The sequence below is a fragment of the Triturus cristatus genome, chromosome 5_2, assembly GCF_964204655.1.
Source record: "Triturus cristatus chromosome 5_2, aTriCri1.1, whole genome shotgun sequence".
In the NCBI taxonomy this organism is placed as follows: domain Eukaryota; kingdom Metazoa; phylum Chordata; class Amphibia; order Caudata; family Salamandridae; genus Triturus; species Triturus cristatus.
Window position 1 is genome coordinate 940429843 of NC_140588.1, and position 24510 is coordinate 940454352.

Here is a 24510-nt window from a genome sequence, read left to right on the forward strand (position 1 = left end):
GTCTGTTGATGAGCTTGGACGAGGCTCCGGCGTAGAGGGCATTTCCGTAGTCGAGTCTGCTACTGACTAGGGCCTGGGTGACTGTTTTCCTCGTGTTTGTCGGGATCCATCTGCGGATGGTGTTGAAGCAGGTGGAGGAGACTGCGTTGACTTGTTTGGTCATGGTGAGTTTTGAGTCGAGGATGATTCCCAGGTTGTGTGCGTGGTCGGTGGGGGCCGGGGGGGTCCCCAGTGCTGCGGGCCACCATAAGTCGTCCCATGCTGAGGGGTTGGACCCGAGGATGAGGATCTCCGTCTTGTCAGAGTTCAGCTTGAGTCGGCTTTCCTTCATCCAGTCGGCGATTGCCTTCATTCCCTGGTGGAGGTTGGATTTGGCGGTGAGAGGGTCCTTGGTGAGGGAGAGGACCAGCTGCGTGTTGTCAGCGTAGGAGATTATGTTGAGGTCGTGCTGTCGGGCAATGCGTGCGGGTGGTGCCATGTAGACGTTGAACAGCGTCGTGCTGAGGGAATATCTTTGAGGGACGCCGCTGATGATCTCGAAGGCCTCGGACTTGAATGGGAAAGGCGGACTCTCTGAGTTCCTTCGGAGAGGAAGGAGGTGGCCCAGTCCAGGGCCTTCTCCCGGATCCCTGCGTCTTGGAGTCGCATGCGTAGTGTGCGGTGGCAGACGGTGTCGAAGGCGGCGGAGAGATCCAGGAGGATGAGGGCCGCCGTCTCACCGTTGTCTAGAAGGATCCTGATGTCGTCTGTGGCAGCGATGAGGGCGGTCTTGGTGCTGTGGTTGCTGCAGAATCCTGATAGGGACGGGTCCAGGATGTTGTTATCTTCGAGGTGATGGGTGAGCTGGGTGTTAACTATCTTCTCGATGACCTTTGCTGGGAAAGGAAGCAGGGAGATGGGTCGGAAGTTTTTGATGTCGCTCGGATCCACCTTGGGTTTCTTCAGTAGGGCGTTGATCTCAGCGTGCTTCCAGCTCTCGGGGAAGGTGGCGGTCTCGAAGGAGAGGTTGATGATTTTGTGCAGGTGGGGTGCGATGGAGTTGCTGGCTTTGTTGAAGATGTGGTGCGGGAGAGGGTCGGACGGGGTTCCGGAGTTGATTGTGCCCATGGTCTTGATTATGTCCTCGATGCTCACTTTGGCCCAGGTTGTCAGGGTGTCGTGGGCGGTGGGGTGCGGTGAGTCCGGTGCAGTGAGGTCTGCAGGGGTCGTCCGGGGTTTGAAACTATCATGGATGTCGGTGATTTTTCGGTGGAAGTAGGTGGCGAGGGAGTCACATAGGGCTTGCGATGGCGGGATGTCGTTGGCGCTGGAGCTGGGGTTGGAGAGTTCCTTCACGATGGTGAAGAGTTTCTTGCTGTTGTGTGCATTGTCGTCAAGGCGGTCCGTGAAGGAGGTCCTTTTGGAGGTCCTGGTGATATGGTGGTGGTTGCGGATGGCGTCTTTGTGGGCGACGAGGCTGTCCGGCGTCTTGTCGTTGTGCCATATGTTCTCCAATTTCCAGCAGGTGCGCTTTGAGTCACAGAGTTCCGGGGTGAACCAGCTGACTCTTTTGCTGGTGTCTCTGTTGGTGGGTTTTTTCAGCTGGGCTACGGTGTTGGCGCAGTTGTTCATCCAGCGTCCGAGGGTGAGTGCACCATCATCGGGGTTGGTGGGGTTGGTCGGAGGGTTGAGTGCGAGGCTTGTCTGTAGTTGTTCTTCAGTGACTTTGCCCCAGCAGCGGCGGGGGGTCTGTGGGGTGTGGTGGTGTGTGAGGGGTTTTCGGAAGGAGAAGTGGATGCAGTGGTGGTCTGTCCAGGTGAGTTGGGAGGTGTGAATGAAGGTGACATGCGGGCTTGAGGAGAAGATGGCATCTAGCGTGTGGCCGGCGATGTGGGTCGGCATCGTGACAAGCTATTTCAGTATGAGGTTGTCGAGGTTGTTCTCCAGATGTCGATCAGGGTGGAAGAGTTGTTGTCATTGTTGTTCTCCAGATGATAGTTCAGGTCTCCGAGGAGGATGTAGTCGGTGGAGGTCAGCGCACGTGTGCTGATGAGGTCGGAAAATTGAGGCCGGGGTCCTGGTGGTCTGTAGACGAGGGTGCCTCTTAGGGTGGTCTTGGGGTCCGTGTGGATCTCGAAGTGCGGTGCTGAGGGTGTCGTTGGTGTTTGTTGAGACCCTGATCGTGTTTTTGTGGACGATGGTGATTCCTCCTCCGGCCCTGTTGATGCGGTCTCTGTGGGTGATCTTGTACCCGTCGGGGATGGCTATGGCGATGTCTGGCGAGGAGGCTTAGTTCATCCAGGTCTCGGTCAGGAAGGCGACGTCCGGTGATGCGGTGTCGAGTAGGTCCCAGATTTCGTGTTTGTGTGTGGAGCGGGTGTTGATTAGGATGCATCTGAGCTGGTTGGGTTCTGTCATGGCAGGTGTCTTGGCGCTTTTGAGGCAGGTGAAGCTGCAGTTCAGGTGATGAATACAGGCCCCAGCTAGACCTTCTGTAACAAAAGCTAGAAGAAAGTTGGCACGGAAACTGCAAATACAAAGACAGAGTTTATTAACCCTTAAGGGTGGTCCTACAACCTACACAACACTCTTCAGTATTGCATAGAGTAGCACAAAGAACTTGCGTACATGGTCCCCTTTTATACACAACAGAGGGGCTCATAAGTGGGTGGATACAACATAGAGCAAAATTCATTACCATTTATGGACATTTTCGATACAGGATCAATATGTGGGCGGAGTTAACAATTTCCTCAGCCCGCGAAAACATGGATAAACAAGAACTAACTGATAACAGATGTGGTCAAGTCTGGGCATGCGCCAGACGGACAAAGGAGCTATTTATAGACTGCTGCTAGGCAGATTACAAGAGCAACTAGCGAAAAGGTAGGACTCTTCTCGTGCAAAGCACGTGGAGACATGACAATACAAAATGGAGTCCGGACATTAGTCAACATAAGACAAGAAACACGTTTTGACTATAGAGAATTCATGTCTTCAGTGAATGCTTAATCATATCGCTGTTTTAGTTTTCAACAGACGACCCTTTCAGCATTTACTGAAGACATTCGGCTTATTAGGATAATCATCATATATGTCAATTTTCATCATCTCTTCCACCTCCTTGTTTAAGTATTTCTGATAGGTGACATTGGCAATAGCTTTCTTATCAGGAATACAAAATGACACACATAAAGAACAGAGGAAAGGACCACACTGAACACAGATGCAGCAGGAAAACAGAACTGCTACAATAATACAGAGACCAGTTAAAACTTTCCATCCCCATGTGGTGATCAATGCCCAAAACCATCCAGAAAAGGTCCAAGTGCCATTTTCTGTATGAATCTCAGCAGCGATTTTATGCAATTTATTAATAGCGTTATAGACTGACGGCGTGTGGTCAGGAATTAATACACAACAACTACTTCCGATAATTCTACATGCTCCACCTCTGTCTGCTAACATAACGTCTAATACCATACAATTCTGTAACGCAACAATTCTAGTGATTTGTAATTCTTCCGTAAGATTCCCAAGAGCAGCAGCAGCTTGATTTGTTACAGCCTCTACAACTCTCGTCAATCGTCGAACCTTCCTACTATTTAGGGCAGCTCCAACAAAGAAAAACAATCCTAAGTTAAAATCAACATACTGCTGTAAGCTAGTGTCAGTTTGGCCAACATCATCAATAGATAGAGTACGTTTATATCTATTTACAGTTACATTATTCAATAACTTCAAATCTTTATGATAGGATGCAGGCGCTAAGCATACAGGGGGTAATAACAACGCTACATAACATACTCCGGACTAGCCGGCTGGTAAGCGATAATAACCCTTATTCCCACATACGAAGTACGTATTATGGGAAGCTAAGAAAGTACTATTATTTAATCCATCTATATTCAAAACAATAATACAGTCACTAACACCAACAGGAATATGACCCACACTCTGGACACACAGGTCCGCTTGAGCTTGTGCCACTTGAATTACAAACTTCTCATTTCCGACAATGTCTCTAGTGTTCGTGAAGATGTAGGGGATTGATTCATTATCTGGTCGATATTCTTCCCACTCCCATATTGTCCCATTCGCTTGTGGATAGCCTTCTTTATCTTGATGACATTCCCTATTGAGTCTAAAAAGTAGCCGTCCCACTGTAGGTTTCCGTGTGGCAAAAAGCAAAGTGTACCATGCTCTACAAGAGCCATTATGAGAGAAAGGAAGAGGTATACACGGCGTTCCTCCTTTCTTCTGATGAGCTGGCATCATACCACATATCCAACAGTTAGTAGCATTTGTAGCAACATGGGTATGATGCAACATCTGGATAAAAGTATTATTCAAATAAGACTGACGATGCTTCAATTCTTGATACGGAAGGGTGTAAAAGTAGTGCTCCTCAGGCACTGGAGTAGTCAAAACAAGCAACTCACGGGCAGGAGTCACATCCTCAACAAACCACGTGGTTATACCTACAACAGCTATAATGATAATAAAACTTGTCGCACAAAAAATCTTCTTCTTCTCCATTTTGTAGTAAAAGTCAATATCTTCCTGAAACTAAAAGGTTGTCAGAACTCTTTCCCTTAGGCAGCCGTTGATTTCATCACCAGCGGGCCAAGACGGGTGTCACTACACTAATGCAGGGCTGATCCCCCCCCTTGCCTCATTGGCTCTCCGTTTCACTAACCTAAGGGCCGTCCTGACAATGTATCCTGATACAGAAAGAAATCACTTCCTCGGTCTGAGATGATATCTTCTTCCTCTAGGAATCGCTTGGTCCGGGAAGAGCTCCTCAGTGTCGTTCGGTTCCACAGCACGGCCTTTCTCTGCAGTCAGGATTTCTCGATGGTCGGTCAATACAGCAGGCTCCACTAATCCAGGTGGCACTTTACGACAGTGCAAGGAGTGGATCCAGTTCTTCCAATTGGAGACTCGCACAGCTGTCCTCGTTGCGAGCAAGACTTGCTCAGGACCAACCCATCTCGGCTCCAGATTGTTCGTCCTTTCAAACACCTAGATCATAACATAGTCTCCAGGCCGGAGGTTATGTCCTTCACCTGTGGACCGATCAGGGAGCGCTTCTCGAACCTGTTGATGAATAGAAACCAAATTATCCGTTAACTGTGCCAGATAATCATTCATCATTACACAAGATACATCATACACTGACTTCGGTTTCGGTGGACCCCAAATATTCATTGGGCGTCCGAACACGATCTCATATGGCGTGAGACCGGTCCGAGAATGCGGTATCGATCTAATTGACAATAATGCCAGCGGTAAAGCGTCTGGCCAAGTCAAAGAAGTTGAAGCTTGGATCTTAGCGATCTTAAGCTTCAAAGTACCGTTATATTTCTCAACCAATCCCGCAGACTGAGGGTGAAACACTGCATGAAATTTCTGGGTAATTCCCAGTCCTTTCAGAACAAACTTGATAACGTCTGCTATAAAATGAGGTCCGTTATCACTCCACAACAATCTACAAACACCATATCGAGGGAAGAACTCCTTCAATAGCATCTTGGCTGTAGTCATTGTAGTATTGTCTTTCGTTGGGTATGCCTCAACCCACTTACTGAAGGCACAAACCACTACTAGAACATACTTCAGATTGTTACAGCGCTCAAGCTGAATGTAGTCCATCTGCAAAACCTCAAAGGGTGCAGTAGGTGTTGCAAATCCTCCTGCTGGAGTTCGTGTACCTGGGTTATACTTCAGGCAAATCATGCAAGTCTGCACTACCCTCTTTGCCGTATTAGCGATCTCCGGATGCTCCCAAACTCGTGTGAGTAATTTTACAATTGCGGAAGCTCCGACATGCGCTAGTCCATGTGCCATCTGAACCATAGGTCGTACGAAAGCTGTGGGTAACTTCCATTTATCCATCTGCTTATTTCTCCAACACCCTTCATCATCTAATTCTCCATCATTGGACCATTGCTCCCGTTCCTTATCGGAAGCGGTCCTCTGTATCTCCAGCACTTCTCTCCTAGCATCGTGCCATCTTTCTGCCTGTGACTTCACAACATACATTGCAGTAGAGTCAGGCTGCATCGCAGTCTCTCATGCTACCCGGTCTGCCAAAGCATTCCCTTCTCCAACTTTATCAACCACCTTTTTATGGGCACTACATTTAACTATAGCAATCTTCTTTGGATATGTTAATGCAGTCAAAAGATTGTGAACTAACTCTCCATACATTATCTGTGCTCCATGTGACGTTAGAAACCCTCTCTCCTTCCAGAGTAGGCCAAAGACGTGCGCTACTCCGAAGGCATAGCGGCTATCTGTATAAACATTCACACACAATCCTGCACTGAGCTCACATGCACGTGGTAATGCTATCAGTTCCGCTGCTTGAGCTGATTTCTGCGGTATGCGTGCTGTCTCCACTATTGTTTGTAAGGTGGTAATTGCATACGCTGCTGAAGTCGTACCATCTGGTAGCTTCAGGCATGATCCGTCCACCCATAGTTCTCCATCAACATCTGTAAAGGGCGTATCCTGGAGATCAATACGACCCTTTGTCTGTTCCTCAGTCACAAGAATACAGTCATGTGCTTTTCGTGCTTCAGACTGAGTTTCCGGGAACGGCAACAATGTGGCTGGATTTAACGTTGCACACCTCTTCAACGTAATATGAGGAGCCAAAAGCGTCAATTCATATCCCGTTAAACGAGCACTGGTCAAATGCTGCGTCTTTGTCTGATTAAGGAGGGCATTAACAGCATGGGGAACCAATACCAACAGCTTATGAGATAACACAATTCCCTCACTTTGGCGTATTGTCACAGCTGTCGCCGCAACCAAGCGAAAACAACCAGGCAATGCTCGGGCAACAGGATCAAGTACGGCCGAAAAATATGCACAAGGGCGCTGCTTGTCGCCGTGCATCTACACTAAAACTGATAATGCACATCCATCTCTCTCATGTACATACAATGTAAAAGGCTTCATATAATCAGGGGTACCTAACACTGGTGCTGAGCAAAGGGCTTGTCGCAATTGCTGAAAGGCAATTTCACACTCATTTGACCAGGGAAGAGGAATTGGGGTATCTTTTGTCAAAAGTGCTAACAATGGTTTAACTATATACGAAAACCCCAATATCCATTGCCTGCAAAAAGAAGCAAGACCCAAAAATGCACACACGTCCTTCTGTGTGGAAGGTACTGGCGTGTCCAAAATTACTTGAATACGATCTGGTATGAGTGCACGCCCCTCCTTAGACAAAAGGTGACCCAAATAAGTCACCTTTGGTCTACAAAATTGCAATTTCTTCTTCGACACTTTGTGATTGTGAGATGCCAAAAAGGAAAGCAAGGATAACGTGCACTTCTCACATAGCTCAGGAGTGTTGGCCGCCAACAAGATGTCGTCGACATATTGTATAAGGGCTACACCGGCAGGCAGAACAAAAGAATCCAATTGTCTTTTCAATGCTTGACTGTAAATGCTAGGACTCTCTGTATAACCCTGAGGGACTCTACAAAATCTGTAGGATCGATTATTCAAAGTGAAGCCGAAAAGATACCGGCTATCAGGATGAATAGGAATCGAAAAGAAAGCATTTTTCAAATCGATAACTGAAAATGTGGTCGCCGTTGGCGGGACCAGAGTAAGCAACGTCGTGATATCAGAAACCACTGGATACTGAGATATCACTATCTTATTCACCTCCCTTAAGTCAATAATAAAACGATAAACCCTAGTATCGGTATCTTTCTTCAAAATGGGTAAAATAGGACTGTTGCAGACATTGTATGGAACTTCCTCCACTACTCCCACCTTGATCAAATCCTGCACAATCTGTATGAGTGCCTCCTCCCCCTCCTGGGAAATACGATACTGAGGGAGGCGTGGTAACACAGCACCCTCCTTGACACTAATGTGGACAGGCGGAATCACCATCTGTCCCACATCAGTATGCGAAGTGGCCCACAAAGTACGCAGGAGAGAAGCTAATACAGTATCCTCTGCAACCACACACATCCGTTCTGTCATGGGGTGATTGTCATTGAATATCACACGTACTCCAGTAGGGGAGCAGCGGATCATAGCTCTAAAGTGCTTAAGCATATCAAGACCCATAATGTTGCCAGGCTTGTTCGGGGCAAGCAAAAACGGACAGGGTGCAGAAAGTTGGTCAACATGAAATGCAAGGGGTTGGGATAGAGGGCTTCGAGAGAGTGTACCATCAAACCCTACCGATGTAACCATTAAGCCAGATGGGGGAGCCCTCGCAACCAATTGTTTGGACAGCGCACTGCGAGTAGCTCCTGTATCAACTAGGAACCGATCAGTAGAACCCAGAACATTTGCTGTAACATATGGACCCTTCTGATCAACTTGCACTTCATCTGATTCCAACCCCCACCCAACGCAATCCTATGCATGCTGCGAATCGTGGTACCCAGTGCGGTCATTCCCAGACATTTGATACTGATTTTGCCGATCAAACACATTAGGTCTATCTCGTTGCTGCACGTTAGGCTCAAATCGAGCACGATCATTGGAATTCCCTCTAAAATTCGAAAAGCCCCCTCTACCTCTCGGCGGTCCCTGACCACGTCCCTGACGGGGTGCATATAATACCGGACAATCCCTGGCCCAGTGACCCAACTGTTTGCAATACGCACATTGATTTCTATTAACATCCGTCCGACCCGAAGGGGGACCATACAATCCTCCTCTACCTCTCTCAACACCCCGACTAGGCGGACCATACACTTGTGCTAACATCACCTTAGTTTTCAAATCTTTCGATTTCTTCTCCTCATTCCCCTTCGCTTCTTGTTCCTGCTGCTCATAATACTGAGCCATAGTCAGGAGGGATGCTGGAGACGAGGTGGACCAAGAACTTTCACTCGCTTTTAATCGAGCTGCTATTCCCGGTAATAAATTTGCCACATATTTATCAACAAAAAGATGTCGACCCGTATCATCTGTAAGTGACTGACCACTGAAATCATGAAATGTTTCCTCAAAGCGCGTAAAGAAGTCTGAAACTGATTCATCAACTTTCTGTTTACATGAGGCTAACATATTCCAATCAATCTTTTTAGGGGGAATAATCGTTTTCAACTTAGTCAAGATAGCAGCAGGGAGCGGTTTTTGCGCGGGCTTTCTCTCCCTATCCTCATCCTCAATCTCAGACCATTTGGCCTTAAAAGCGGCTTGATCATCCACCTTCCGCACAGATCGCCACATATCCAGTGGTAAAATGAGCCCAAAGAACAAATCTATATCTGCTAAAGTCATAGTACAAGAATTCAAGGCCCCTTCGACCTCTTCATAAAAGGCCGCCGGATTCTTGCGGGGGTCAGGCAATGCATTCTTCAATGCCATGACATCAGTCCGATGCCAAGGAGTATAAACCCAATTATACACGAAATATCCCCTAGCATCGGGGGAAGACATATCTGAACTAGTTCCCGCTCCTTTAGGAGGAACATACAAAGGTGCCGCCTCTCGCATCGGTTTAGCATGCACTAGTTCACTCTTATCTGGATGGGAGGTAGACGACTGTTTCCCGCCGACATGTGAATTCAATTGCTCCTCCTCCCCTGTCTTTTGCCGCGCTTTCTCTTTAAGTTCAAGCATCGCGTCCTGCAATGTAAACAGCCGTCGGACCGCATCGGGTACCTTAGAGGGAGAAAAAACACCGTTACGTAATGCTTTAGAATCTAATACTATATCATCAGGCTCAAAAACATCAGAATAATTCCGAAAGGCAGTAACCACTTCATCAGAAAAAGTTTCAACAAAATATAACTTTTCCCTATTCTGCCAACTGTCCAAAGATGCCAATAATTCAGTAAGAGATAGCTTGCCCTTAAGCGCACGAAAATAAATTTTCCGAAGCTCACCCATACGATCAGCTGATAACATGGACCGCGTGTCTACCTTATCCGAAACCGATCCAGAATCCTGTGACCTCGGGGCAGACGCGCCAACATAAGGGGGTGGAGAGCGATCTAATAAATGAAAATCATCTTCAAGATTAGTAAGGACAGGATAAAGTGGCTGGCGGACAGCATATTGACCCGATACTTGCAACCTACGCTCTTTCTCTTGTCTCTCCGCCAGTTCTCTTTCCTCCCGACGCTTCGCTTCCTGCACTCTCACATGATCATTTTTCCGTTGCTCTTTATCAATCAGCGCTTTCTCACGTTTCTCCCGCTCACGCACTTCCTTCACCCATAACCGTACACATTCAAACATGTCTTGCCGAGCACGCCATTTACACATACACTGTTCCACATACTCAATCTTACGCATATCAAACGATCCATACAAAGGCCATCGTAACTCAGGATCCTTTTTGGTGTATTTCCTCCACACTGTGCTGTACATTATAGAGGAAAGACCATGCTTCACATACATATCCCTATTAGGAGTCCCCTCTGGGGGGGCTAGAGCAGATTCCTCAAGATTGAACCGGTTTCCAAAGCAGCAGCACCACTTACGGAGTGCGCTAAAAGCAGGCTTGCTCAAAAATAATGCAAAATATGCAGTATTATCAAAAATGGCACTTAAACGTTGCGCCGTTCAAATTTAAACAACTCCGGAGAAATATCTCCACATTACCTGCCTATATGTGTTGCAACGCATATATTCTAACAGTAATCAATACAAAATATGACCGGTCATCACAAATCAAACTCCAGTAGCCAACCCAGGTTTCAAAACTCGGAGCAAGTACCGTACAACGGTTCTTACCAATCAAGAGTGTCCAGATTCCAACTGCCAAGTTCCAAAATTCGCCCAAACGGCTATCACATGGCAAACCGACAGAAGAGGTCTCAGTCGAGGACTGGCACCACCCAGATGGTCAGCTCGGAAGGGAAGGAAGAAACCTCGGGATGCCAGGACTAAAAGACGCCGCTGGCAGTGATCACATCCCCGGCCAAATTCCTCACCTTCGTCACGACCAGTCCTTCGAGCATCCGAGTCGCCGATGAGCCCCACGTGACGGGCGCCAATTGATGAATACAGGCCCCAGCTAGACCTGCAAAATACAAGGGTTCGCCCTTCTGTAACGAAAGCTAGAAGAAGGTTGGCACGGAAACTGCAAATACAAAGACAGAGTTTATTAACCCTTAAGGGTGGTCCTACAACCTACACAACACTCTTCAGTATTGCATAGAGTAGCACAAAGAACTTGCGTACATGGTCCCCTTTTATACACAACAGAGGGGCTCATAAGTGGGTGGATACAACATAGAGCAAAATTCATTACCATTTATGGACATTTTCGATACAGGATCAATATGTGGGCGGAGTTAACAATTTCCTGAGCCCGCGAAAACATGGTCAAACAAGTACTAACTGGTAACAGATGTGGTCAAGTCTGGGCATGCGCCAGACGGACAAAGGAGCTATTTATAGACTGTTGCTAGGCAGATTACAAGAGCAACTAGCGAAAAGGTAGGACTCTTCTCGTGCAAAGCACGTGGAGACATGACAATACAAAATGGAGTCCGGACATTAGTCAACATAAGACAAGAAACACGTTTTGACTATAGAGAATTCATGTCTTCAGTGAATGCTTAATCATATCGCTGTTTTAGTTTTCAACACAGGCAGGGGAAGGGGCCGTGGGTGCGCTTCGGGGTGGCCTTGCAGCAGGTGTGGGTTCCATCCTGGGCAGAGAGCGACAAGGGTGTTGGCGTTGTAGCGGCAGCGGTCTTCGAGGCTACTGCGGGGGGCAGAGTTTCTGGCGCTAGGCATGGTCCAGGCGCGGATGGACGCAGACGGGTTTGCCTTAGGCGCGCCCGCGCAGCGGCCGCCATATATGGGGAGGAGGGGAGGGAGTAGCAGCTGAGAGGAGGGAGGTGTGTTTAGCAGGGGCAGCGAATGGGCACGGAGGGGGCGGGGCTGCAGGGGAAGCAGCGGTGGGGGCAGGGAAGCGGAGCGGGGCGATCTCGGGAAGGGGACAGAATCAAGGGGGCGACATCAGAGGAAAGCGGGGCACACAATAAGAAGGGGGCAACAGCAGAGAAAAACGGGGCACACAATAAGAAGAGGGCAACAGCAGAGAAAAACGGGGCACACAATAAGAAGAGGGCAACAGCAGAGAAAAACGGGGCACACAATAAGAAGGGGGCAACAGCGGAGAAAAACGGGGCACACAATAAGAAGGCGGCAACAGCAGAGTAAAATGGGGTAGAGAGTAAAAGGGGGCTACAGCAGAGTAAAACAGGGCACAGAATCAAGCAATGGGGCACAGAACAGAGCGGCGAGCGGGGGGCAGGGGGCACAGGGAGGACAGGCAGAGAAGGCAGAGTAGAGCGGATACAAACCAAGGCCACCACTGGCCACCAGGGAAGAGGCGCAGGTGCAACCCTGCGGGTGGTGGAGGGCCCCGACTTCGGTGGCAAGCAGGACACTACAGCGGGGGTGCAGGTGGAACTGCAGCGGGGGGGAGCGACCTACCAGACTGTAATTGATCCTAACTCCTTTTTATTCCTTAAGCACCTGGGAAAGTTCCATTGCAGGGAGAAGTGAAAATAGGTCCCAAATACAGTGCAATAGCACCACAATCTCTGTGATTGCAGTCAATCCTCGGGGGTTGAAAATTGTGACTTGTCTAATAAATAGCAATTAACATGTCATTATGTGACCCCTTACAGTTTAGTATTTGAACCGACCAATTAGTGTATAGATCAATTAGCAAAATATTATAACATTTCTAAAAAGTTGGGGCTCAAATTGCCATCACTTTTTGCAAATGGAATTTTATTACATCAGGCCCTTTGTATGACATACTGGTTATTCAATATTAAATACAACTTTGACAGCACAATCTTTATTAGTCATATGCATTTGCATGTGATAAAGAACAACTGCACTGAGAATGTGGTGCTCAATGCTATTTTGTATTAATCAATAAATTATAGTTTGTAAAATAAGGGAATACCACTAGGGAACATTTAGCAAGATTGCCAAAATGGGGCACAGAACAGAGCGGCACAGAGGAGGACAGGCAGAGAAGGCAGAGTAGAGCGGATACAAACCAAGGCCACCACTGGCCACCAGGGAAGAGGCGCAGGTGGAACCCTGCGGATGGTGGAGGGCCTCGACTCCGGCGACGAGCACCACACTACAGCGGGGGTGCAGGAGGAGCTGCAGCGGGGGGAGCGAACTACCGGAAGGTCAAGGGTCGCTCTCCTCACCGCGCAGCGGCCGCCATATATGGGGAGGAGGGGAGGGAGGAGAAGCTGGGAGGCGGGAGGTGTGTTTAGCAGGGGCAGCGAATGGGCGCGGAGGGGGCGGGGCGCAGGGGAAGCAGCGGCGGGGGCAGGGAAGTGGAGCGGGGTGATCTCGGGAAGGGGACAGAATCAAGGGGGCGACATCAGAGGAAAATGGGGCACACAATAAGAAGGGGGCAACAGCAGAGAAAAACGGGGCACACAATAAGAAGGGGGAAACAGCAGAGAAAAACGGGGCACCCAATAAGAAGGGGGCAACAGCAGAGAAAAACGGGGCACCCAATAAGAAGGGGGCAACAGCAGAGAAAAACGGGACACACAATAAGAAGGGGGCAACAGCAGAGTAAAACGGGGCACACAATAAGATCACATGCATTTTTGGATACCCATAATTATAATAATAGAGACGTACAAATAACCACTGCCCCAAAACTCAGTATCTGTTGTACATTTTATAAATACATAGGCTTCTTTCATACCCATTTTTAGCATTTTATATTTTACCATATGAAATACACTGCACACAATGAAAAACCATAGTAAGATGGAGCTCAGTTGTTGGCTCTTATTCCTCAGTTTCTTTAAAATCCTATAAACCATATATTTCCCAATGATCAGAAGGCTCTAGTAGATGTAACACTCTGTTGCATTTGTAAATTAGCCATCATAATAAGAATTTACAGATGGAAATATTGTCACAAATGACAGTTTTTTCCCTACAAACACAGGTATTACGACCTATGTATATCTTCTTTTTAGGATGCTACGTATGGTAAATATGTGATTGTCTTATTCTATTTTTATGCCTGCTTATTTTCTATTTATTGTAATCAAATGATTAATGCAATAAAGTATTTTTTACTACTACTTATTGTTGGAGGGAGGCCCACGGGTAATCGGGGAGACTATTCCGGCACCTTCCTACCGCAAAGTTATAGCCGAGCGCCGCTGAGAAGCCTCCTCGGGGAGGTCTTTCTCCTATGATCGTACTAGGCCCAGTAACACCACCACACAGGACTCAATAGTAGTTGCGAGATTAGATTCTTTATCGGCAGTAATACGTGCAATATTTACAGAGGGATCGAGGGATCCTGTCAGAGTCTCAGTGTTCGTTCAGGAGGATAGGGTAGCGGGACAGTCTTAGTGCCAGCCAGGCACGGGAGGGCTCTGCGCCAGACCTTGGATGCTGGTCTCAGAGCGGCTCGGACGTGGAGAGCCGCGACGTCGTCTGCAGGGCTCGGATGGTAGTTCCGCTTAGGTCGAGCCGCGACGAGGTCAGCTGGGCTCTGGTGGTAAGGTTCAACAAGGTCGGGCTGCGACAGCGTCAGCAGGGCCCCAAAGGTTCGTGAAGGTCTTTAAGCACGGTGGAGCCGCGACATCGTCAGCAGGGCTCAAGGGGTGGTTCAGGGTGAGTCTTCTTCGTGGGGTCAGCCGCGATCCGATCAGCAGGGCTCTCGACTCCAGGATACAACTACTGCCCTGTTGTCGGGTCGCCCCAGATATAGGATGAGAGCCCTTTGATGTCCGGACCCGTGCGCCCGGAGGGGGCAGAGAGGACGGGTAGGGGGCGGCAGAATCGGGACAGGCCGTCAGCATTGGCGTGGTCGTTGCCGGGCCGGTGTTCAACAGTGAAGTCCATCCCTTGTAGCGAGATGGACCAGCGTAACAGCTTGGGGTTCTCTCCCCGCATTTGCATGAGCCACCGCAAGGGCCGGTGGTCAGTCTGGACCCTGAAGTGGGTACCGAAAAGGTAGGGCCGGAGCTTCTTGAGAGCCCATACCACAGCGAAGGCCTCCCGCTCGATGGTGCTCCACCTCTGTTCTCGCGGCAGCAGTCGGCGGCTGATAAACGCCACCGGTCGGTCGAGGCCCTTGGCGTCCAGCTGGGAGAGGACTGCCCCGACCCCGTACTCCGAGCCATCGGTCTGGACTACAAATTCCTTGCTGTAGTCGGGGGCCTGTAGCACAGGGGCAGCGCACATGGCTGCTTTGAGAGTATCAAACGCGGTCTGGCAGCGGGGCGTCCAGTGCACCGCCTTGGGTTGTTTCTTTGAAGTGAGTTCCGTAAGGGGGCCCACAATGCTGCCGTAATCCTTTATGAAGCGTCGGTAGTAGCCTGTGAGGCCCAGGAATGCCCGGACAGCGGTTTGGGTGGCGGGGGGCTCCCACGCCTGGATGGCGTCCACTTTTAACCGGAGGGGGGCCACCTGGCCACTCCCCACCTGATGGCCCAGATAGGTCACAGATCCTTGACCGATCTGGCACTTGCTGGCCTTAATTGTGAAGCCGGCTCTTTGGAGAGCAGCCAGGACTTCCCCCAGGTGTCCTAGGTGCGCGGCCCAGTGGTCGCTGAAGACAGCAATGTCATCGAGGTAGGCCGCGCTGAAGGCTTCGAGACCAGCCAGGACCTTATTTACCAGCCTCTGAAAGGTCGCTGGGGCGTTCTTCATGCCGAAGGGCATCACCCGGAAGTGGTAGTGGCCGTCGGGGGTAGAGAAAGCTGATCGTTCTTGTGCGCCGGGAGTGAGCTTGATCTGCCAGTACCCAGCAGTGAGATCAAAGGTGCTTAGGTAGCGGGCGGCCCCTAAGCGATCAATCAGCTCATCGGCTCGTGGCAAAGGGTGGGCATCGGTCTTGGTAACTGCGTTCAGGCCCCGGTAGTTGACACAGAATCTGAGTTCGGGGGCCGTGCCGGGGGCGGCGGCCTTCGGCACCAAGACTACCGGGCTGGCCCACGGGCTGTCGGATGGCTCGATGACTCCGAGGGCGAGCATCTTGGCGACCTCGGTCTTTATGCAGGCCCGGACTCGGTCAGGCACTCTATAATCGCGGTGCCGTACAGGGGGGCTATCCCCCGTGTCCACGTCGTGGACGCACCAGGGGGTTACCCCGGGCGTGAGAGAAAAGAGGGCAGCGAAGTGTTGCAGTAGCTTCTGGCAATCATGGCGCTGTTCTGGTGTCAGGGTGGCGGAGAGGTGAACGCCCTCCAAGGAGCCGTCTTGGCTCGAGGACCCCAGGAGGTCTGGTAGGGGCTCGGAGTCACTTTCACCCCCATCGTCGGTAGCCAGTAGTAAGCTTAGTTCAGTTCTGGCAAAATGGGGCTTGAGCCGGTTGGCGTGCAGGACCCTGAGGGGGTTCCTCGGAGACTCCATATCGACCAGGTACGTGACGGGGCTCTTCCTTTCAACTATCTTGAAGGGCCCGGTCCACTTGTCCTGCAGGGCGCAGGGGTCCACGGGTGACATGACCCAGACTTGCTGACCCGGCTCAAACTCGACGGCTGAGGCATTCTCGTCATACCAGCGTTTCATATCTTCTTGGCTGGCTTCAAGGTTGGCTTCTGCCAGGGCACGGAACTTTCGAGTCTGGTTCCGCAAGGTCAGGAGGTACCGGTAGACGTCGGGCGGGGCACTCTGGACGTTCGCCTCCCAACCCTCCTTGACCAGGCTGAGGGGCCCTCGGACGTGGTGCCCATACAACAGTTCGAAGGGGCTGAAGCCCAGGGACTTCTGGGGTACCTCCCGGTAGGCGAACAGGAGGCAGGTCAACAGGACATCCCATCTCCTCCTGAGGGGCTCTTCCAGGCCCTTGATCATCCCCTTCAGGGTTCGGTTGAACCGCTCGACCAGTCCGTTCCCCTGGGGGTGGTAAGGGGTGGTGAATTTATAGGTGACCCCACATTGTTGCCAGAGGGATCTCATGTACTTCGAGATAAAGTTCGTCCCCCTGTCGCTCACCACTTCTCGGGGGAACCCCACCCTGGAGAAGATGCCCATCAGGGCCCGGCCCACCACTGGAGCGGTCACAGTTCGGAGGGGAACAGCTTCTGGGTACCGGGTGGCGTGGTCGACCAGTACCAGGATGAAGCGGTGGCCCAGGGCGGTCCGGGGGTCGAGGGGCCCCACGATGTCTATCCCCACTCATTCGAACGGGGTGTGGACGGCTGGAAATGGTTGCAGGGGGGCTTTCACGCGTCCCCCAGTCTTCCCGCTAGCTTGGCAGGTCGGGCAGGACCGGCAGTGCTGGTCCACGTCTCGTCTCATTCGGGGCCAATAGAAATGGGTCACGAGGCGGCTGTACGTCTTGTCCCGCCCGAGATGTCCGGCGAGGGGCACGTCATGTGCCAGGTTCAAGAGGAATTCTCGGAATCGGAGGGGGACCACCAGCACCCGGCTGGCCCCTATTTCGGCGACTTTCTGCTCGCTATACAATAAGTCATTGTCCCAATAGACCCAGTGGGTTCCCGAGGGCTCCCCCGCAGCCTGGGCGGCCGCCTGCTGTCGGGCCCCCTCGAGGGACGGGCAGCCCTTCTGTTCTTGCTGGAATTGTTCACGGGTGGGGCCCCCGTCGTGGCGCCACTGGGCCAGCTCGGGGATCTCGCTGAGGGGAGCGGCCTCGTTGGAAGAAAGTTTGGAGGGTCCGGCCTCCTCATCAGGTTCCTCCAGGCTGGAGGAGGTGGATGGTTCGGGGCCCGCCGGTTTGTCAGGGGCCGGGGCCGCAGCTGGCTGGACAATCATGGACCGAGTGGTGGCGCAGGCCCACTCGGGTAGTCCTAGCATCCCCAGATGCTCTTGGCGCTCCACCTGGGCCCAGGGGGAGCTCTCTAGGTCGTTCCCCAGGAGGCAGTCCACCGGGGCGTCGTCGTGGACAGTCACTTTTAGGGTGCCGGACACTCCTCCCCACTCGAAGGGGATTCGGGCCATCCGGCACATGCTCTCGGTGTTGTCGGCGGTCCGGACAGGGCAGAGGACATGTGGTAGGATCTGTTCGGGGGTCACCAGATGGCAGCGGACAGCGGTCACACTGGCCCCAGTGTCCCGGAGGGCCTCGGCCCGTCGTCCATTGATGGTGACCCACTGTTGGTACTTCTGGGTGTTGCTTGGGATGGTGGCGCGGGGCACCATTTCTCGGGAGCCTAGGCATACAAGCGACATGGCGGCTGGTTCCCACTCGGGGGACCCGTCGTCGTGGTTCTCCTCCTCGTCTTCTCCCTCCCCCAGGGCTGCGGCGGCAATTTGTCGGGGAGGTGGCCCCGTGGTCCCGTTCCGTCGGTTCACGGGGCAAGCCGGGTCACTTGCATAATGGCCGGTCTGTTGGCATCCGAAGCAGGTTACTGTCGGTCGTGGTCCAGACCGGGCGATAGGGGTCCCTCTTCGGCCCTGGGTCGGGGAAGCGGGGTTGGTTGTTTGCCCTCGTGGCGGACTTCTGGGAGGTCCAGCTGGGAATTCTCGACTGCGGTGGGACCCCCCTCCTCCGCCGCGCTGGCGGGGAGGTCCCGTGGTGCTCCGTTGGTAGTCCCCCACGGGGTTCCAGGGGACCTGGGTGTTGACCCATCGGTCCGCTTTGGCGGCGAGCTTCCGGGGCTCGGTCAGTTTACTGTCCAGGAGGTGTTGGCTTAGTTCCACAAAGCAGTTGTTGGCGAGGTGCTCCCAGACAATGAGGTCGAATAGTTCGTTATATGAGGTGACCTTGCTCCCTTTGATCCATCCCTCCAACGCTCGGCTGAAGAAGTCCACGTATTCGACCCATGTGGTACCGGGGATCTTCTTGCAGTCCCGGAAGCGTTGCCGGTACTTCTCGGCCGACAGTCCGTAGCGTGTGAGTAGGGCTTCCTTCATGTGGTCGTACGAGGTCATCACTGCGTCGGGGAGTTGCAGCAGGGTATCCCGTCCCTCGCTGAGGAACCTCCCCCATAGGCCGGCGCCCCAATCCTTCCGGGGTACCCGATGGGAGGTCATGGCGACTTCGTACGCTCGGAACCATTGCTGGATGTCGTCATTTTTATAGTACTTCTTGACAACATCCTTGGGGATGTGAACCTTTGGCTCGGTCGGGGGCAGAGCGTCCCGGGCTCCGGGGTTGCTGGTCTCCCCAGCTTTAGCTTTTAGTTCAAGTTCTTTAAGGCTCCTCTCATGCTCGAGGGTTAGCCGTCCCTCCTCTAGCTCCCGATGCCTTTTCTTCTCCTCGATTTCTTCTTGTAGTCGTAGTTGCTCCAGGGCTATCTTTTTCTCCGCCAGTAGGAGCTCACCGTCCAGCCGGAGTTGGGCAAGATCCATTTCGTGTGTCTGGGCCCTTTCCCGTTCTCGTATCTCTTCGGGGGAAAGGCTGGTGTCTGGGATGGTTCGCTCCCCGTTTGTCGGGGCCGTGGTCGGCAGGTTTCCGTCCCGGGCCGAGGTCCCTTCGGCTCGGGGTGGAGGGGTCTCGGGTTCTGCCCAGGCTTTCAGGACTTTCTGCATTTCCTCCTTGGTGCCTAATCCTGTGGTTGGGATCCCTTTGTCTTTGCAGAATTGTTTGAGTTCCTTGTGGGTGTATTCCTCCAGTTTCTCCAACTGGAAGGTTGCGGTCATGGTTGCTTCTTGGCCATCCATGGTTCCCTTTTTCTCTTCTCGTCTGGTCAGGTAGTGGTTGCGTTACTTGCTTGTACAATTGCGTTTGCTCGGATCCCGCCGCTGGCCACCAAATGTTGGAGGGAGGCCCGCCGGGTAGTCGGGGAGACTATTCCGGCACCTTCCTACCGCAAAGTTATAGCCGAGCGCCGCTGAGAAGCCTCCTCGGGGAGGTCTTTCTCCTATGATCGTACTAGGCCCAGTAACACCACCACACAGGACTCAATAGTAGTTGCGAGATTAGATTCTTTATCGGCAGTAATACGTGCAATATTTACAGAGGGATCGAGGGATCCTGTCAGAGTCTCAGTGTTCGTTCAGGAGGATAGGGTAGCGGGACAGTCTTAGTGCCAGCCAGGCACGGGAGGGCTCTGCGCCAGACCTTGGATGCTGGTCTCAGAGCGGCTCGGACGTGGAGAGCCGCGACGTCGTCTGCAGGGCTCGGATGGTAGTTCCGCTTAGGTCGAGCCGCGACGAGGTCAGCTGGGCTCTGGTGGTAAGGTTCAACAAGGTCAGGCCGCGACAGCGTCAGCAGGGCCCCAAAGGTTCGTGAAGGTCTTTAAGCACGGTGGAGCCGCGACGTCGTCAGCAGGGCTCAAGGGGTGGTTCAGGGTGAGTCTTCTTCGTGGGGTCAGCCGCGATCCGATCAGCAGGGCTCTCGATTCCAGGATACAACTACTCCCCTGTTGTCGGGTCGCCCCAGATATAGGATGAGAGCCCTTTGATGTCCGGACCCGTGCGCCCGGAGGGGGCGGAGAGGACGGGTAGGGGGCGGCCAGACGCCCAGCAGGAGAGGCGCCAGGCCCCAGAGAGCTGTGGGGTGATCACACCCAGGTGTGGAGAGACGGCAGGGGGTCCCATCGATACTGCCCTCCGCCGAGAGTGGGAAGGGCACACGTGGTATCCCCCGAGCCAGGGGTTGGCGTCTCGATGTCGGGCCTCGCTGGGACTGAGGCCAGGTAGAGCAGGGTCATACAGGTGGTCACGTGGAGTGACGTGCAATCCAAGATGGAGGAGCCCCGATGTGCATGGGACCTCGTGCGGCTTAGCGCGGGGAAACAGGACCACGCCACGAGGCCGGCTCCCACACTTATTTTCAACATTGTTTTATTTTTACAGTGAGTTTAAGGAAAGCCTAGAAGCATCTATACCTATGACCCCTTGCTGAATTCCGAAGGTTGTCTACTTTCCAGAAATATAGCTTTCTGTGGTCACCCATGGGTTTCACACCTGTTTCCACCACAAACTAGGAGTAGGCTGCAGGCATAACTATTAGGAAAAATGGGCTACAACTTAGAAAAAAGGCAAACCTGTGGTAAAACAATGTTTTTATTCAATTCTGCTTGTTTCCTAAAGCTGGGAGGATAGGGCCAGATGTACAAAGCTTTAGGTTTGCGATTACCTAATAGTAGATTTTTGTGATTCTGAATTTAAAAATCGCAAACAGCTGTATACAAATGTGTGTTCACACATTTAGTGATTCCCAGTGGGTCGCAAATAGAGCTACCTCATCATTATTGATGAGATAGTTTGCAATTTGCTACCAATTGTCAATTGTCAATTGCTAAAATCACAGGTTAGGTGGCCTGCAGGCTACTTGCGTGTTTTTTTTTTATGCAGCCCGTTTCCTTAAAGGAAAACAGGATGCATTTTAAAAAAAAAAAAATGAAACGTTTGCTTTTCATTTATTAAGAGCAGGCAGTGGTCCCCCAACAAAGATCACCCTGCGTGGACATATGGTCTCCTAATTGGACCTTCTGACATGGATCCTCCAAGAATGAAGTGAACCACTGGAGGACCGTCCTAGTGACTCCCAGCCGCCGCATACGAGCAAGTAGCTGCTCATGATTCACCGTATCAAAGGCGGCTGAAAGGGCAAGTAGATTAATGCTGAGGGAGTCTTCTTGTCGGCTGCGAGTCACAGATCATCCAAGACTGAAAGCATCACTAACTCGGTGCTGTTATGAGCCCTAAACCCAGCTTGGCGATTATGTAACAAGCGATGTTGCTCGACATACGATGAAAGGACTCTGAGTCTGTCTGCCCCTGCTTTCTTCAACAGTGGAATCACTATAGCTTCCTCAAATTTCTGTGGTACCGTTCCTGTTATCAAGGATAGGTTCAGAAAGGACAACACCTCAGCCTCAACCAGAGGAATAATCATTTTAAACACCTTCAGAGGGCAAGGGTCCTCTGGTGACCCAGATTTCAATTTACGTAAGGACAGTGGTCCCAGAAAGTCACAATGCAATTTAAGAGATCAAAGAAAATATATTTTAAAAAAAACATAAACCACAAGGTATTGGTTAGGTTATACTCAGTGTTTTAATTCACACTGGGGATCACTCTCTTAATGAACAAATTCATGTTACTACAAATATCAATGTCCCTAGATCGGAACATGGTGAAGGGAAAGAAGGGAAGGTGGGTAAAGGTGTTTTGTGAGGATAGGGAAGTGATTAGAAAAGGTAGTGTCAATCAAAAACAGTACATTAATACGGACATATGAGGCTCTACCATCAAGCCTATGAATCTCAATCTTAACAGAAATAATAATACGCAGCCATGGACACAACAGTAACAAAGCATGACATATCTGTTGGCTATGCTGGCTTTGCGGTAAAGTGTCGACGTTTCGACTCCTAGATACTGTAGGCAGTTTAATCCCTTACGTCAGGGCCTTCATCAGGACAAGGTGCGGGGGTGAGGGAGGAGCGAGATCAACGGGCCTCTGCAAACTGGCTAGGGGCTGGAACGGGCGCGAAGGCTCCTATGGCGGAGAAATGAGCGAAGCACCTCCGCAGAGTAGAAATGAACGCGGGCATGATGTCTCCAATTACTTGTAGAATACTCCTTCGATGATAAGGTCTCCCTGTAGGAATCCGTTCGAATTAGGCGAGATCTAGGGACATTGATATTTGTAGTAACATGAATTTGTTCATTAAGAGAGTGATGCCCAGTGTGAATTAAAACACTGAGTATAACCAATACCGCGTGGTTTATGTTTTTTTTGTGGTATATTTTCTTTGATCTCTTAAATTGCATTGTGACTTTCTGGGACCACTGTCCTTACGTACTGTTTCACACCCAGGTCCCAGAGACTATTTTGGGTATACCCTTTGTATGTAACAGATTTCACTTTGGCCACTATGTGAGCTAGATTATATGGTTTGAGCGCAGGGAACCGAGGGAGAGAGATGCCCTGTAGGTCAGAGGGCTCCTCCTCCACCGGTAAGGGACAGGGGGTGATGTGCGTATTAATAATAACAGAAATAATATCTTCGACCTTGGTTAGGAAGAAGTTCTGTATTTTGTTGCAGTCAGCTTGGTTAATGACCGGCCTTTGCTCAGTCAACCTACTCAGCTCCTTGAGTACAGTGAATGTCTCTTTTTGCGTATCTCTTGCCTCCCTAATCCTGGCTTCATAGTGCGCAGACTTAGATTAATGAGGGAGGCTTTATAGAGAGCCAGCTTTGCTTTAAATGTCTCCTTGGATTCTGGGTCGAGGGATTTCCGCCATGAACGCTCAGATTGACGGAGAGCTTGTTTTTCCCCACTGAGCTAGTGAGTGTACCATGGCACCCCTTTCATGCCATGCATTATCCTTGCCCTCCGGACAGGAGCAACTTCATCAATGGCTAGCCTCAGCCGATGTGAGAGTGCTTCATGTTCTAAGTCCGGGTCCTTGGACAGAGTTCTGGAAACTGAGGTCCTGTTCAGAGCGTCCCTCAGATTGGCGGCATCTAATTTGCGCCAATTCCGTATTACCTTCCACCCCGCCGGCGCATGCTTAGAGCGACTCTCTATCGCGAGTAAAAGGCTGACCAAAAAATGGTCAGACCCGCTGCACCGTGTGCATTCGGCCTGGAGTTTAGCCCAGGACGTAGTCCAAATCAGGACGAGAGTGTGACCCTTCTCATGTGTGGGAGACTCCACGATTTGGTGCAGTCCTAACGTAGTCATAGCATCATAAAACTTACAGGATGCGTCCTCTCTCGGGGTCGAATCCCAGTGATAGTTAAAATTCCCAAGGACAAGGATTTGTTGATATCTTGAGCAGAGATCGCTCATCACTTCAAAAAACAAATCATTAAATAAGGAGGTGGGCCGGGGAGGGCGATAGACCACTACCACTGTCAAACAGGAAGAGGTAAGTCCGAGTTTAATCCCCAATCGTGAAGGCAGCTTCGCGATATTAACAAGGAGGTGCAGCAATAATAAAAATCGCGTGACCTCAGCCTTAAATCAGGAATTTAATGGATGTTAAATTCCTGACTAAGGCATACTTTTAATTGGAGATGGATTATGCTGATAGGACCACAGGGTCCTATCAGCAATGTTATCGCTGTTTTCAATGGAACATCGCTGGAAAACCAGCGATGTTCCATTGAAAACTCCGCTATTGCTGAAATATTATCGCCATATCGCTATGCGTTGTAAATATAGCGTTATCATGGCGATAATATTCAGCGATAGCCGGCGATAATATTTCTATCGCTATGTACAGCCAGCGATAATTATCGCTGGCTGTTGATAATATGCCCCTCTGTCTCCTGCAGCAATGTAAACATTTCAAGGCTATGCTTGGTAAGGGATCTGGTGTTTAACATGGCGACCTTCAGGCCAGGAGGAGCCTCTGATCACATCTGTGGGGCATCTACAGAGAGGAGGTTGTCTGCTCGCAGCACCTTACTGACTAAAGCAGGGAGGACAGGCCTGTGGGACGTGCTTTTCAAATTTGCCAGTTCTTCATTAGAGTAGAACAACTTTCGACCAGGGTTCCTGGCCCCTGGCCACGGTCGGGCGCGGACGGGTGCAGACGGGCTTGCATAAGGCGCGCCGTCGGCGCGCCACTGGCATACCCGCTGCGTGCATCCCCTGCGCATCAGTCGCAGCATTGATTTTATGAGCCCGAAAATG